We start from the raw sequence: 11,892 nt of genomic DNA on the forward strand, positions 1-11,892 counted from the left end.
GCTGTGTGTGTGTGTGTGTGTGTGTGTGTGTGTGTGGGGAGTGTCTCTTTGTAGGAAATTGACTGTTACCCTCCCTTCTTTGGTGGTGTTACACCGTGTGCCGTGACTGATCACTTCACTGGGGCCTTGTGCTGTGTGTGTGTGTGTGTGTGTGTGTGTGTGTGTGGGGAGTGTCTCTTTGTAGGAAATTGACTGTTACCCTCCCTTCTTTGGTGGTGTTACACCGTGTGCCGTGACTGATCACTTCACTGGGGCTTTGTGCTGTGTGTGTGTGTGTGTGTGTGTGTGTGTTTATTTCTTTATTTTTAAGGATCGGTAACACTTTACAATAAGGTTCATTAGTTAACTACATTAGTTAACGTTAACTAATAATGAACTGCACTTATACAGCATTTATTCATCTTTGTTAATGTTAATTTCGACATTTACTAATACTTTATTAAAATCTTGTTAACATGAGTTAATGCACTGTGAACTAACATGAACAAACAATGAACAGCTTTATTCATATAAACTAACATTAACAAAGATTCATAAATACTGTAACAAATGTATTGTTCATGTTAGTTAATACATTAAATAATGTTTAATAAATGAACCTTATTGTAAAGTGTTACCAACAATATTTCAATCATCACAGTTAACATACAGTTACATACATACACAAACCCACACTCGTATATACATACAATCTAGTTTCGATTCATACCAAGATGAAACTAATTAATTTACAATAGAGGTCGACCGATAGTGGATTTTACCGATAACGATGGCTAGGTTGGGCCATACTTGCCGATAACCGATTAATGAACCGATAGTTTTTAAAATTGATACGGGATAAAAACAAACATAACACTCCAAGTAAAACAGTGCTGAACTTTATTAAAATACTCCCACACTGGCACTTTCTTCAAAGCATTTGCCATCTGAAAATAATTTAAACATTAAAATATTATGTCAAATGTGTGTTTATAACACATTATGCAATATACATTTTTTACAACATGTATTAATATTTGAGCTATACAATTGCACCTTGATCATTCATATTAGTTTGATAGTGCATTAACTATGGTTAACAAATAAAAACCTTAATTTAATTAACAAACAATGAACAATCCTTATACAGCAGTTATTAACCTTAGTTAATGTTACATATGGAATTGTATTGTAAGTGTTATTTCATATAAATCCAAACAGTCATACTTAATTAAAGATGGCCAAATTTAAATATCTACAATGCCAGAGCATTGAAATGACATAAATATTACATGTATAGTCAGTCTCACACTTTTGCTTCTATTTTATAAACACTTGATGATTATCTAATCAAAATAACAAAATATGTATTAAAGTAAAGATGAAAAAATAATAATAACCGAAATCGAATGCTTTTCTGATTCGTTTATGTTTCTGTCGGCTGTATGAACATATCAGTTTGCTTACGTCTCTAGCTTTAAATATGCAACTTCTCTGCATATTAAGTGCATAAAAGTGACCAGCTGGATATGAACTAATGCAAATAGAGGTAACAATTGTGACATTAAACATTCGGGTCGGACTTACGTTTATGTTTGTCAGTGTTTTAACCGCTTGAGGTAGGCTACTACTAATGCTAGCGTCCTCTCAGCCTTGAAGGCAAACAAACATACTGTTGTGCTGTTCTTTCTCTACTAATGCAGCATTTAGTCAACAAATTAATCGCTTTATAATGATATGACAGAATGTACTGTACATACCTTTGAGCTGTCGGTGCTTTAAACGCGCATCTGATGTCAGCGCTCTCCACGCAGCATGTGCTCTCAGTGCAGCACGCAGAATCACGTGTCGAAATAAACAACACGAGGCACGAGTTTTTATTACACCTCTAGAGGCCGCTCTTGTACTGCATCATGCCAGCAGACCCTTCTCAGCTCTTACACTGTGTAATGAATGACAGCGTGCGCTTCTCAGCCGCTCCAGCAACGGACACAACCAGGAAAAACTATCGGTATATATTTTTGCCGATAACGATTGTTCCACCAATCAACTATCGGTGCCGATGAATCGGCAAAACCGATGAATCGGTCGACCTCTAATTTACAATTACCTTAATCAAAACATATAAGAACCTACATCCACACATAACACCTTAGACTTCTTTTAAATGACAGCTTATTACAAAGCTGACGAACTTCAATGGGAATGTTGATCCAGATGACAATATCTCTGTACAGGACGGCTTTCTTCATAACATTCGTTTTTGGATATATGGCCGTTATTTGCCTTTCTGGTGTTATGATTGTGCACGGAGTTACAATACACTATTTGATTAGACAGAGAAATAGGCATTTTCATTGTCAATGTGTTATATATCATAGTGCTTAAAGTCACTGTTATTCTCTGGGTTAAAGTGAGCCATGAAAGAGAATGCATCTGGTCTCTACTTGTTTTAATTGAGCAGCCCAGAACAAGTCTTGCTGCTTTATTTTGTGCAACCTGAATTTTTGTCAATTTCTCTTTAGAGAACACACCTCAGTGCAGTGTGCCAACTGACATAATATTACAGCTTTTTCAATCGCTAACAAGCGCTTACCCATACTTCAGATACTTTTTCTAAACTCTAACACAGACTCACACCTACAAAACACAATTGGCCAAATGGATAATTTTCTTCTCAAAAACACATTTTGTTAAATATATACTAACTCTTCATTTCAAAATAGAACACATCTTTCTCTGCACTCAATAACTTTACCAAAACACTGGAAATCTGACTCAAAATGAAATGATTCTGTCAAAGAATAACACTTGTTTTCACTTCACAAGGTACATGCAGTCAATCAAAGTACACCAGGCTTCAGAATACTGGCTATTGTTGACATTACAAAAACTGCATAGACTTTTATGTTTCTTGGTTGGGAACTGTATGTCCACATGTATAATGTTCACATTCAAAAGCATTCCAGTAAAAGCAAATCCTTTACTGTTTACTACAGGAGGTACAGTAGAAACACGGTATGATAGAACAGAATTTTTTTTACAGTATTGCTTACAGTTTATAACAATATATATAAATTGTTATATGATTATATAACAAAATCATATAACAAAAGTATAAGTATATATATATATATATATATATATATATATATATATATACTTTTTTTGGTACTAAAAAGGGACAAAATGACTGTATCTAATCTCTGCGATCTTCAGGGTTAGGCCACATGTTTTCATCAACATCACATCTGATATTATCCAAGGCGATGCAATCAAGAACTGTGATGTCCCTGCACCAGCATCCATGGCTTCAAGGAGGGACATCTGGTCATGTGGCTGATGGTCATAAACCGTCCACCTCCATGCAGAAACGAACTCCTCTGGGGTTGAGGAAAGGTGAATAAGGTGGAAGGAAGAGACGTACCAGTCTTGGGTGGACTTCAAACCATGTTGTTATTGCTTGAGAATGATGGAAAGCCACATTATCCCAGGTAATTACAAAGGTCCTCATGGTTTCATGAGAACCAGGCGCTGCTCTGGACCCAGGCGCTGGTGGAGATCATTGAGAAAGGCAAGTATGCGCTCGGTATTATAGGGTCCACTGGCTCACTGCATCTCTCACTGGGCCTGCTCTTCTCCCTTCTCCTCATTTTACTGTATAAGTGTCAATGTCATAGAAAAAAATAACCCCTGCCACTCTAAGCCAGACTGGAATCAGCTGTGGTTGGCCCAATTTACCCAACATAAATCAGCTCTGTGTCAATTATTCAATTGTTTGTTTATTATCAGCTGAGATATATTGTTTTTGAACTGATCATTGCAGATGCAGAGGTTTTTATACTGTATCTAAGGTTTGGAATATTGCTTTTGCTATTGTGGGATGTTGTGTGTTAACATTCGTAAATACTACAAAAACAATCCATCATTTTGTTGGGAGGTATAGCTTGTCTGTTAAGAAAATGTATGCATTGTGGAAATGTGTTCACTGACTGCATATTGTGTGAAAACGACATGAAATGTGTGAATGGTATGGCCACAAAAGACCGATGCTGTGCTAACTGTGTTTAGAGTTTTGAAAATGTGACAACCTTTCTGGACAAACGCTTGTTAGCGACTGAAACAAACTGTAAGTTTCCTGATTCACATAATGATAACATTTTTTTAGTTAATGCAATGCCGCATCCCATTCGGTTAACAATAGTATTTATGTGTTGTGTCCAAGAAAGACTACTATCAATAACCAAACCCATCAGTTTAGCCTTTTCTACTCGTTGTATTCTTTGCCTGGCTATATGTAACTTTAATTCCGATCCAAGCATCAATTTTTGTTTTGATCCAATGATCATACTTTTAGTTTTGGATATATTTAAGACTAATTTGTTTCCACTAACCCACTTATACACCGAATCCAATTCTCTAGACAGAACATGATTAAGTTTGTCACATGAGTCTGAAGCACAGTAAACAGTTGAGTCATCTGCAAACATTGTCATTGATGCTTTTTTGACAGTTAAGAACAACCGAAAACAAAAGAGGACCCAAACAGCTTCCTTGTGGTAAACCACAAACTAAACCTTTATAATTAGATAAAGAATCATTATAAAAAACCCGTTGTACGTGAAAGATAACTTTTCATTAGTGCAACAGCAGAAGGAGAGAATCCGTAGCTCTTTAATTTCTCAATTAAAATATGATGGTCTATTACAACAAAAGCGGCACTGAAGTCCAACATGACCACACCAACTAATTCAGAATTATCCATTACTTCTCAGCCACCCATCGGTCATCTGTGTGAGAGCTGTACAGGGAGAATGTGCCTTTCTATATGCACTGTACACATCTTTCCAATCAACATTTTTTACTTCTCCCACAATCTTTTCAATAGCGGACACTTTATAAAACCTTTTGCAAGTACCACAAATAGCTTCAGGGACTTTAGCTTTCTTGTTAACAGCACTGAGATTATGGTCACTAAACCCCTCTGGTTCTGGTACATTAGTGTAAATGTGGTCAATACATGTTGCTGTTGTAATGCCCACTTGTTGCTAAAGATTCTTGTTGCCACATTAACAATTTGATGTCAATTGCAGACACTTATATAGGAAAGTAATTTCTACCCATATAGCTTCAATCTCGTACCATATTACATTTTGTTTCAACTTACAAGGAATGTTGCTTTGCACAAAGATGGCCACACCACCACCACATTTATTTATATCCTTTCTAAAAACAGAAAGTATACATTTTAAATATAGTTTAAGTTTAAATATAGAGCTGTCTTGTTCTTTATACTACAAATGTTTAAATGTGCCAAAACCAAACCTTTACTAGTTTTGGTTGTACACATTAGTGTGATACAAGGAATGTAATTTTAAACATGTCAGAAACATAATACTTTTACCCTGAAATATGTTTTAGTCCTGAATCCTGTGTGTGTGTGTGTGTGTGTGTGTGTGTGTGTGGAACATAGGTATGTTTTGCGAGGGTACTTCTTAATTGGGGCTTGTCTCCTTTTTTTTTTTATAAATTACAATAAACTTTTGTAATTTTGCATCATTACCTGTGTCTCCATTTCTTCCTGTCTTTAGTGGGGAACCTGTGCGCAGATACTATTCTCTGTGTGAAATTCGCAGGTTGACGTATTCTAAGATCAAAACATATGTAATGTTCTTTGTCCCTTCAGAGTACAGTCTATTTAGATATTGAACTCATATTCCCTTTGTCTATTTCTCGTGTTTGCCACACAAGCAGAGACCATGAGCCAGGATACTTCTTTCCAGAACTCCAGAATGTGAAGACACGTGTAACTTAAACCTGGAAAGAAGAGAGTTACGGGGATAGTAATTATGTAGAATTGTAAAAGTTCTTTGCACTTGTTAGGTAACAGAAACTTATTAATTCCAGTCCATATATTTATAGTAGAAAGAGAAGGATAATTTCATTTCCATTTGAAAAAAAAAGCTTTAGGATGACAGGTGATTTTCCTAATAAGGATTCTTCTAATCCAAATGTTTTACATTTGACATTGGAAAGCTTTCAATCCTCCAATGGATATTTGGGGCATTTCACAGACTGATACTCTGCTATAGTATGACCTAACCATATGCAAAAGTTTAGATGAAATAGAATTAATAACCCAGTCATAAACATTAGTTGAGGAATCCACTCCAAAAATGACAGTAAATTCAGTATAGGAACAAAAGTTGCCATCCTTTTTTAACACATCCAAAACAAAAATTACAACTTTGTCGACCCAATTCTTAATAAAGATAGATATTTCTTTCACGCAGCACATTCTGATTGTGAATGTGCTGCGTGAAACTTTGTGGCAAAAGGCAAGCTTACAGGCTTCCAAGGCTTGCTTATGAACATTAGCAAGCTTGACCAGAAGTTTGTTGGATTTGAAATCGCAGGACAATACAAAATGTATTTTTGTGTGTTACATTACAAATTAATTACAAGTGTCTTCGAAACATACAAGAAATATACCATAAATGCAGTGTTTCCGCTACATTCATTCATCCGTGGTGGGCCGCCACACCAAAAATCCTCCCGCCACGGCTGCAGCTTCTCAGTGAGGTCCGTCCGATATTGTGCATACTATTGTGTTATTGTTAAGCCCCACTAAAGGCATAAAAAACATTGTAAAGCACCATAAAGTTTTCGTGCACTATATTCCAAGACTTCTAAAGTCATTCGATAGCATAATGTGAGGTAAAAAATAATATTGAAGTCGTTAAGTTAAAGTTAATGAAAACTCATCTCTCCTCGGTCATTCTCCATTCAGAACTCAAACAGCGCGTCGCGTTCGGTTACGAGTAACACGATGACACTCTCCAAGATCAATGTTCACATTATTATACTTTATTTGTAGATAAAGGTCTATGGTTTGCATAAAATTACTTTATCTTACTGTTACTGGAGTTTATTGCGTTAGTTCTGTTAGATTACAGCACTGAGCGCTCTGAATTCGAATTGTTCTTCATGCGCACTGTAACTGAAATGTAAAACTGTTAAAAGAAAAGGCTAAATAAACTGTTGCATAGATATAATACAGTAAGCATCAAATATCTCTTCGCTTTGTGCTTTTAAATAAAGTGTGCCAGTCAAGAGACTGGTAGTTGTGAAACAGTATTTCGTGTGTTGTCTGTGTACTCTGCTAACACTTTTCAATGCGAAGCGCTGCACGCTGTGACTTCGAGTTGCTTCAAGTGCATCATTCGGCGCACGGGATGCGCATAATCGCATTGCCGCTGTAAATTGGAACCTTCATATTATAACTAGAAAAACAATTTTTCGATTAATCGTTTTTTAAATTGTGGTTAATTCAATATCGATTCTCAAAGGCTATGAATCGATTTTTCCCCCCATATTTATTTATATATCACCCAAAAGCCAGTATTAGTTTTCCTACACTTCATAGGCTTGCAGCCTCCATGTTATTCTAATGCAGTGAGATTTTATGTTTGTTTTATCTTAAACATAAAATAACCTGATCCTGTTTGATCAAGGCATGAGACTGTTCTGACTTTTTCAATAATCAATTTTTCATCTTGCATCAAAATCTTGTCTATTCATTGTATGCATTTGATATATGCTGTTTTAATGTACCCAAGTGTACCTAAAATAATAAGAGTTTAATATACTGGCTCTTAATTTCTTTTTATTAATTAACCACTCGTAAACTTATGTTCACTGTTCTTTTTTATAAATATAGGTTTTGTGTTAAATCTACAGTATATTCATTGAGTGGAATCGAGAATCGAAATTGAAATCGAAGAGCTTGCGAATTGAAATCGAATCGGAACATCTGAATAGATACCCATCCCTAATTATAATACTTAGGGGAGGTTTAAACACCTGGGGCAAGGGGGCGTGGCCCATGGGAATATCACGCATGGGCGACGCCCCCTCCCTCTGGGGAAATGGGCCTGCCACCACAGCTGGAAAAAATCCTAGAGGAAACACTGATAAATGTATTCAAAATATATATTAAGTATACTTGCAGCCACACTAATTATAAGTATACTTCAAGTGTGTTAAGGATTAGTTAACTTTAAGTGTGCTATTTTGAAACAACTAATTTTGTACTAAGTATATTTTAGTTGTATTTAAATTGTAGTAAAGCATAACTTTAAGTGTATTTAGTGTACTTTTGTGTGCTAAATTGGAACAACTTCAAGTATACTTAGTATACTTTAAGTATATGCCTGTGTAGGGACTAGTTACATACTTGTAAACCCCGAAAAGTTAAGATAACTCAAAAAATTTGAGGAAACTTATTACCTCAAAACTTTTAAGTTGATAAAATTAATTGTTTTAAGTCAGTTACACTTAAAAATATAGAGCAGGTTAACTCAAAATTATTTATTTTAATAAACTTTTTCTATGCATTTTATAACTCAATTTTTATTAATCAGAAATTAAAAATACTAAATTTTTGTTATACATTTAAAAATAAATAAATACTTAATTTTCAAGAAATATGATCTAAAAATTAACATTAGCTAAATATTCCTTAAACATTAGAAAGGAAGACAATTTCAAACTCCATACGTGAAAGTATGTTTTATTTTGCAAAAGGAATAACAATTCAAACCTGATGCATTAACATGTGTAACTGCCATTACCTTTTGAGAACGTAATGAAAGTGTCACAATATCTAGACATTTTAGAAATGTATAATAATGCATTAAAACATTTCAGAAGTTTTTACACTGTTCATGCCAGCATTATAACAGACCTCCGTATACATTAGAATGTCACTGTATTAGTCACAACAAATGAAAAGGAGAGATAATAAGGCGTAGAAAACTAGTGCATCCAGAGATGCAGGAAAAACTCTTTAACAAGTCATTTTTTATTTATTTTTTAAACATGTGGGTAGGGGTGCACGATATTGACAATATGTGATATTGCGATATCGATAATGAATATTGCGATATCAATATTAATTTCGATATTTAAATTCCGATCGCTCAAACCAGTTCTGGAGGTCTCGGCCGCATTCCAGACGAAACTGGACAAGTGTAAGTGCCTCTGGTTGTTGAAACCACATGTACATTTTACTCCAAACAAAAATGCTAAAATTTAATGTGTGAGAGCGTGTTATCGGCTATATGTCGTGTTATAGCCAGATATGACGACGCTACTGCAGCCGCATCACCGAAGCTGAGCATCGATCAAGCCAACGTGCAAACTATCGCAAATCAAAGTGAAAGTAAGTCGCAGACGCTTAACACACAATCATCTTCATTAAAAGTAAAGAAATGTAATGATCTTACCAGGGCTGTTGCCGCTCTCTATTATTGCGGTCTTTGATTTTGAAATTTTAGCTGACGATCAATAAAGTGCAGCTCATAACTGTTGCTTGCGGTGACGTGAACTCCATTAAATCTGCATATTGCGCGGGAATTGAAGATCGGATTTAAATCGCTTTGCAAAAACACATTTATGTGACCAGGTGTACATGGAATCGTTTTGATAAATCAGAGAGCTCTCCGATCTGAGAAACACATGAAGCGGCCAGGCCTGATGTTTATACTTGTGCGCTGGTGTGTGCGTCGAGCCGGCAAGTGTGTGTGTGTGTGGGGACTGTGTGGTAGAGCGAGGGAGAAGTGAGAGAGTGACGGCGATTAGCTTTGGAGCAAGTAACGACTAGAGTCATATTGAGAGAAACAAAGTGTCTTCTTTCTGACCACTGTGGGAAATCTGTAGCATGGAAAGTTAACCCTGTCCTTGATTGCATGTTGTTTATGGAGAAGGAGAACCAGGACATGAGTCGGGGAAATGCAACGCTACCAAGCGACGTGTATTTTTCGAGAGGTGCATGTGGACGCATAATAAACAAAATATCGCAAAATTATCGCGAGACTTTCGATATAATATCGAGCAACGTGATATTGCGATAACGATATTGATTCGATATATCGTGCACCCCTACATGTGGGTCAGCTCTTTGGGGTAGTTGAGATGTAATGCATATATCAATCCAAACATGTCACCTTCCAGCACAATAGCAATCCCAGCAGGGTCAAACTGAACAGTGGAAGTCGAGTCTCCATTCACCATGCTGACAAGAGCTACAGCTGAATCTCCTATGTCTGGCTCATTCACCTCTTGAGTCTGAAAAGCATGAGAGAACTTCATGAGCATAATCAGATAAATAACATCAAAATTCAAACGAGATGTATAAAAACCTACATTCCACATCTTGAAAAACACAGAGTCATCTTCGCGCAAGTAGACAGGGAGGGCTCGAAGTGCAGCTGTACGTCTATTGTTAATATCGTAGTGATCCTGAAAAAAACAGAACGGTCTTCGTGGTGCAAGAGAAAAGAAAAAAATTGAGATAGTACAGATGAAAGAGGGGAAGAAATTTAAAGTGAAAAAAGTTCAAAGACAGGTTTAAACTATTAACAGACAGCAGTAAAATACTTCACATTAACCAATTCAATTGTACTATAAATGTAATTTATATGGACATGTTACCATTTCATGACTTCTCAAATGCCCACTTAAATGACCAAAGAGATTATTCTCTGAAAAAGGCTGCTTGAACCCAATCATTAAAATGACAAGACATGTGAAAACCCTGAGCTATGCCAACCTCTAAAATCAGGAGTTTTAAAATGCTGCATACTTTTAGTCGTTACATATGTATTTTCACCCCCAAATTCCAAATTGTAATTTTACTCACATATGCTCTGGTCTGACAAATTTTAACCTGTAAAGAAAATAAAAACACAAATTAATAGTGAGGCAGAGACATGTTAAAGTCATACAACAATTTCAGAATTTTGAACATTTGGCTTCGATTACAGCTAATTTAATTCTAAGCATCAGTTATAAAAAACAAGTAACGTTAGGATTGAATGAAATTGGTTTCAATCTTTTTTTTTCCTGTTTCAATTTAGGTTCTATAACCGAAAAGCTTCAATACAAGCAACTGCGATAACCAACAGTGCCACAAATGAATATCCATGCAATGCGATAGCGTGCAACGCAGTCCCTAACGTTACATTGTTTAAATTTAGTTCAAACAATCCACAAATAACATCGCATCATGTAAGTTAGGCCTAAAGTGTGCCTGGTCATTTTAGTAACGTTAGGTCTATTAGCTAAACGCAACAAGTAAATAGTTTCAGTTTGATGACTTTTCTGTCAGATTAATTTAATAACTTTTAAATAAAATATAGAAGTACTTACCAGATTATAGCCAACAAACAGCAGCAAACACAGACGATGATGAAGGACCCAGCTACTGATTCCACAGAATCACGTTGAGGCAACGATCATGGCGGGCTTCCAAATTCAAATCCGAGCGCTTGATTTCAAATGGGAATAATTTTTACTCATTAGAGTAAAACATGAAATAAACGGACATGATATGATATGTTGACTCTTTGTTGTGTTTTGGATAGTTTTACCTGGTCTGGTATGTTATGTTTTAAAAAATAAATAAAGTGCACAGAGTAGACTGAGTAACGTTAGACTCTTCTTTTTCGTTGGTAGATTGACACTCAATAACGCTCATTACTGCCACCAAGAGGCAAAAATAAGGCTATGGTAATTCGTTTTAATCTGTTTAACTCCGTTGTTATTTTTACAGTTATTTGAGTAAAACATGAAATAAACGTACATAGCATGATAGTCATGTTGACGACTGTTTTGGAGAGTTTTACCTATATGATTTAAAAATAGCAAATAAAGTGCACTGATAATACTTAAAAAATATTATTTTTAAGATTTATCCATTTCAATAATAGTAGGATATATAGTATCTTATAGTGCACTTGTTAGAAATATATTAAAAGTATGCTTGTTTTCAGCATATTTCTTAAAAGTGTAATTAAGCATATATTTATTACCAATGTACTTATAGTGCACTTGTTAGAAATATATTAAAAG

The 11,892-nt window shown here is 35.5% G+C and overlaps 1 long non-coding RNA gene across 1 annotated transcript; it reads right to left on the minus strand.

Annotated features, from left to right (window-relative positions):
- Positions 1-8,536: 8,536 nt before the first annotated feature.
- On the minus strand, positions 8,537-11,506 carry LOC306993560. Its single transcript, XR_013796473.1, has 5 exons — positions 11,412-11,506; positions 11,191-11,308; positions 10,682-10,708; positions 10,186-10,300; positions 8,537-10,107 (listed from the first exon to the last, which is right to left on the minus strand). It is a non-coding gene; the product is annotated as an uncharacterized lncRNA (long non-coding RNA).
- Positions 11,507-11,892: the final 386 nt, after the last annotated feature.

This window comes from Phoxinus phoxinus (genome assembly GCF_949152265.1).
Source record: "Phoxinus phoxinus genome assembly, chromosome: 25".
Taxonomy (NCBI): domain Eukaryota; kingdom Metazoa; phylum Chordata; class Actinopteri; order Cypriniformes; family Leuciscidae; genus Phoxinus; species Phoxinus phoxinus.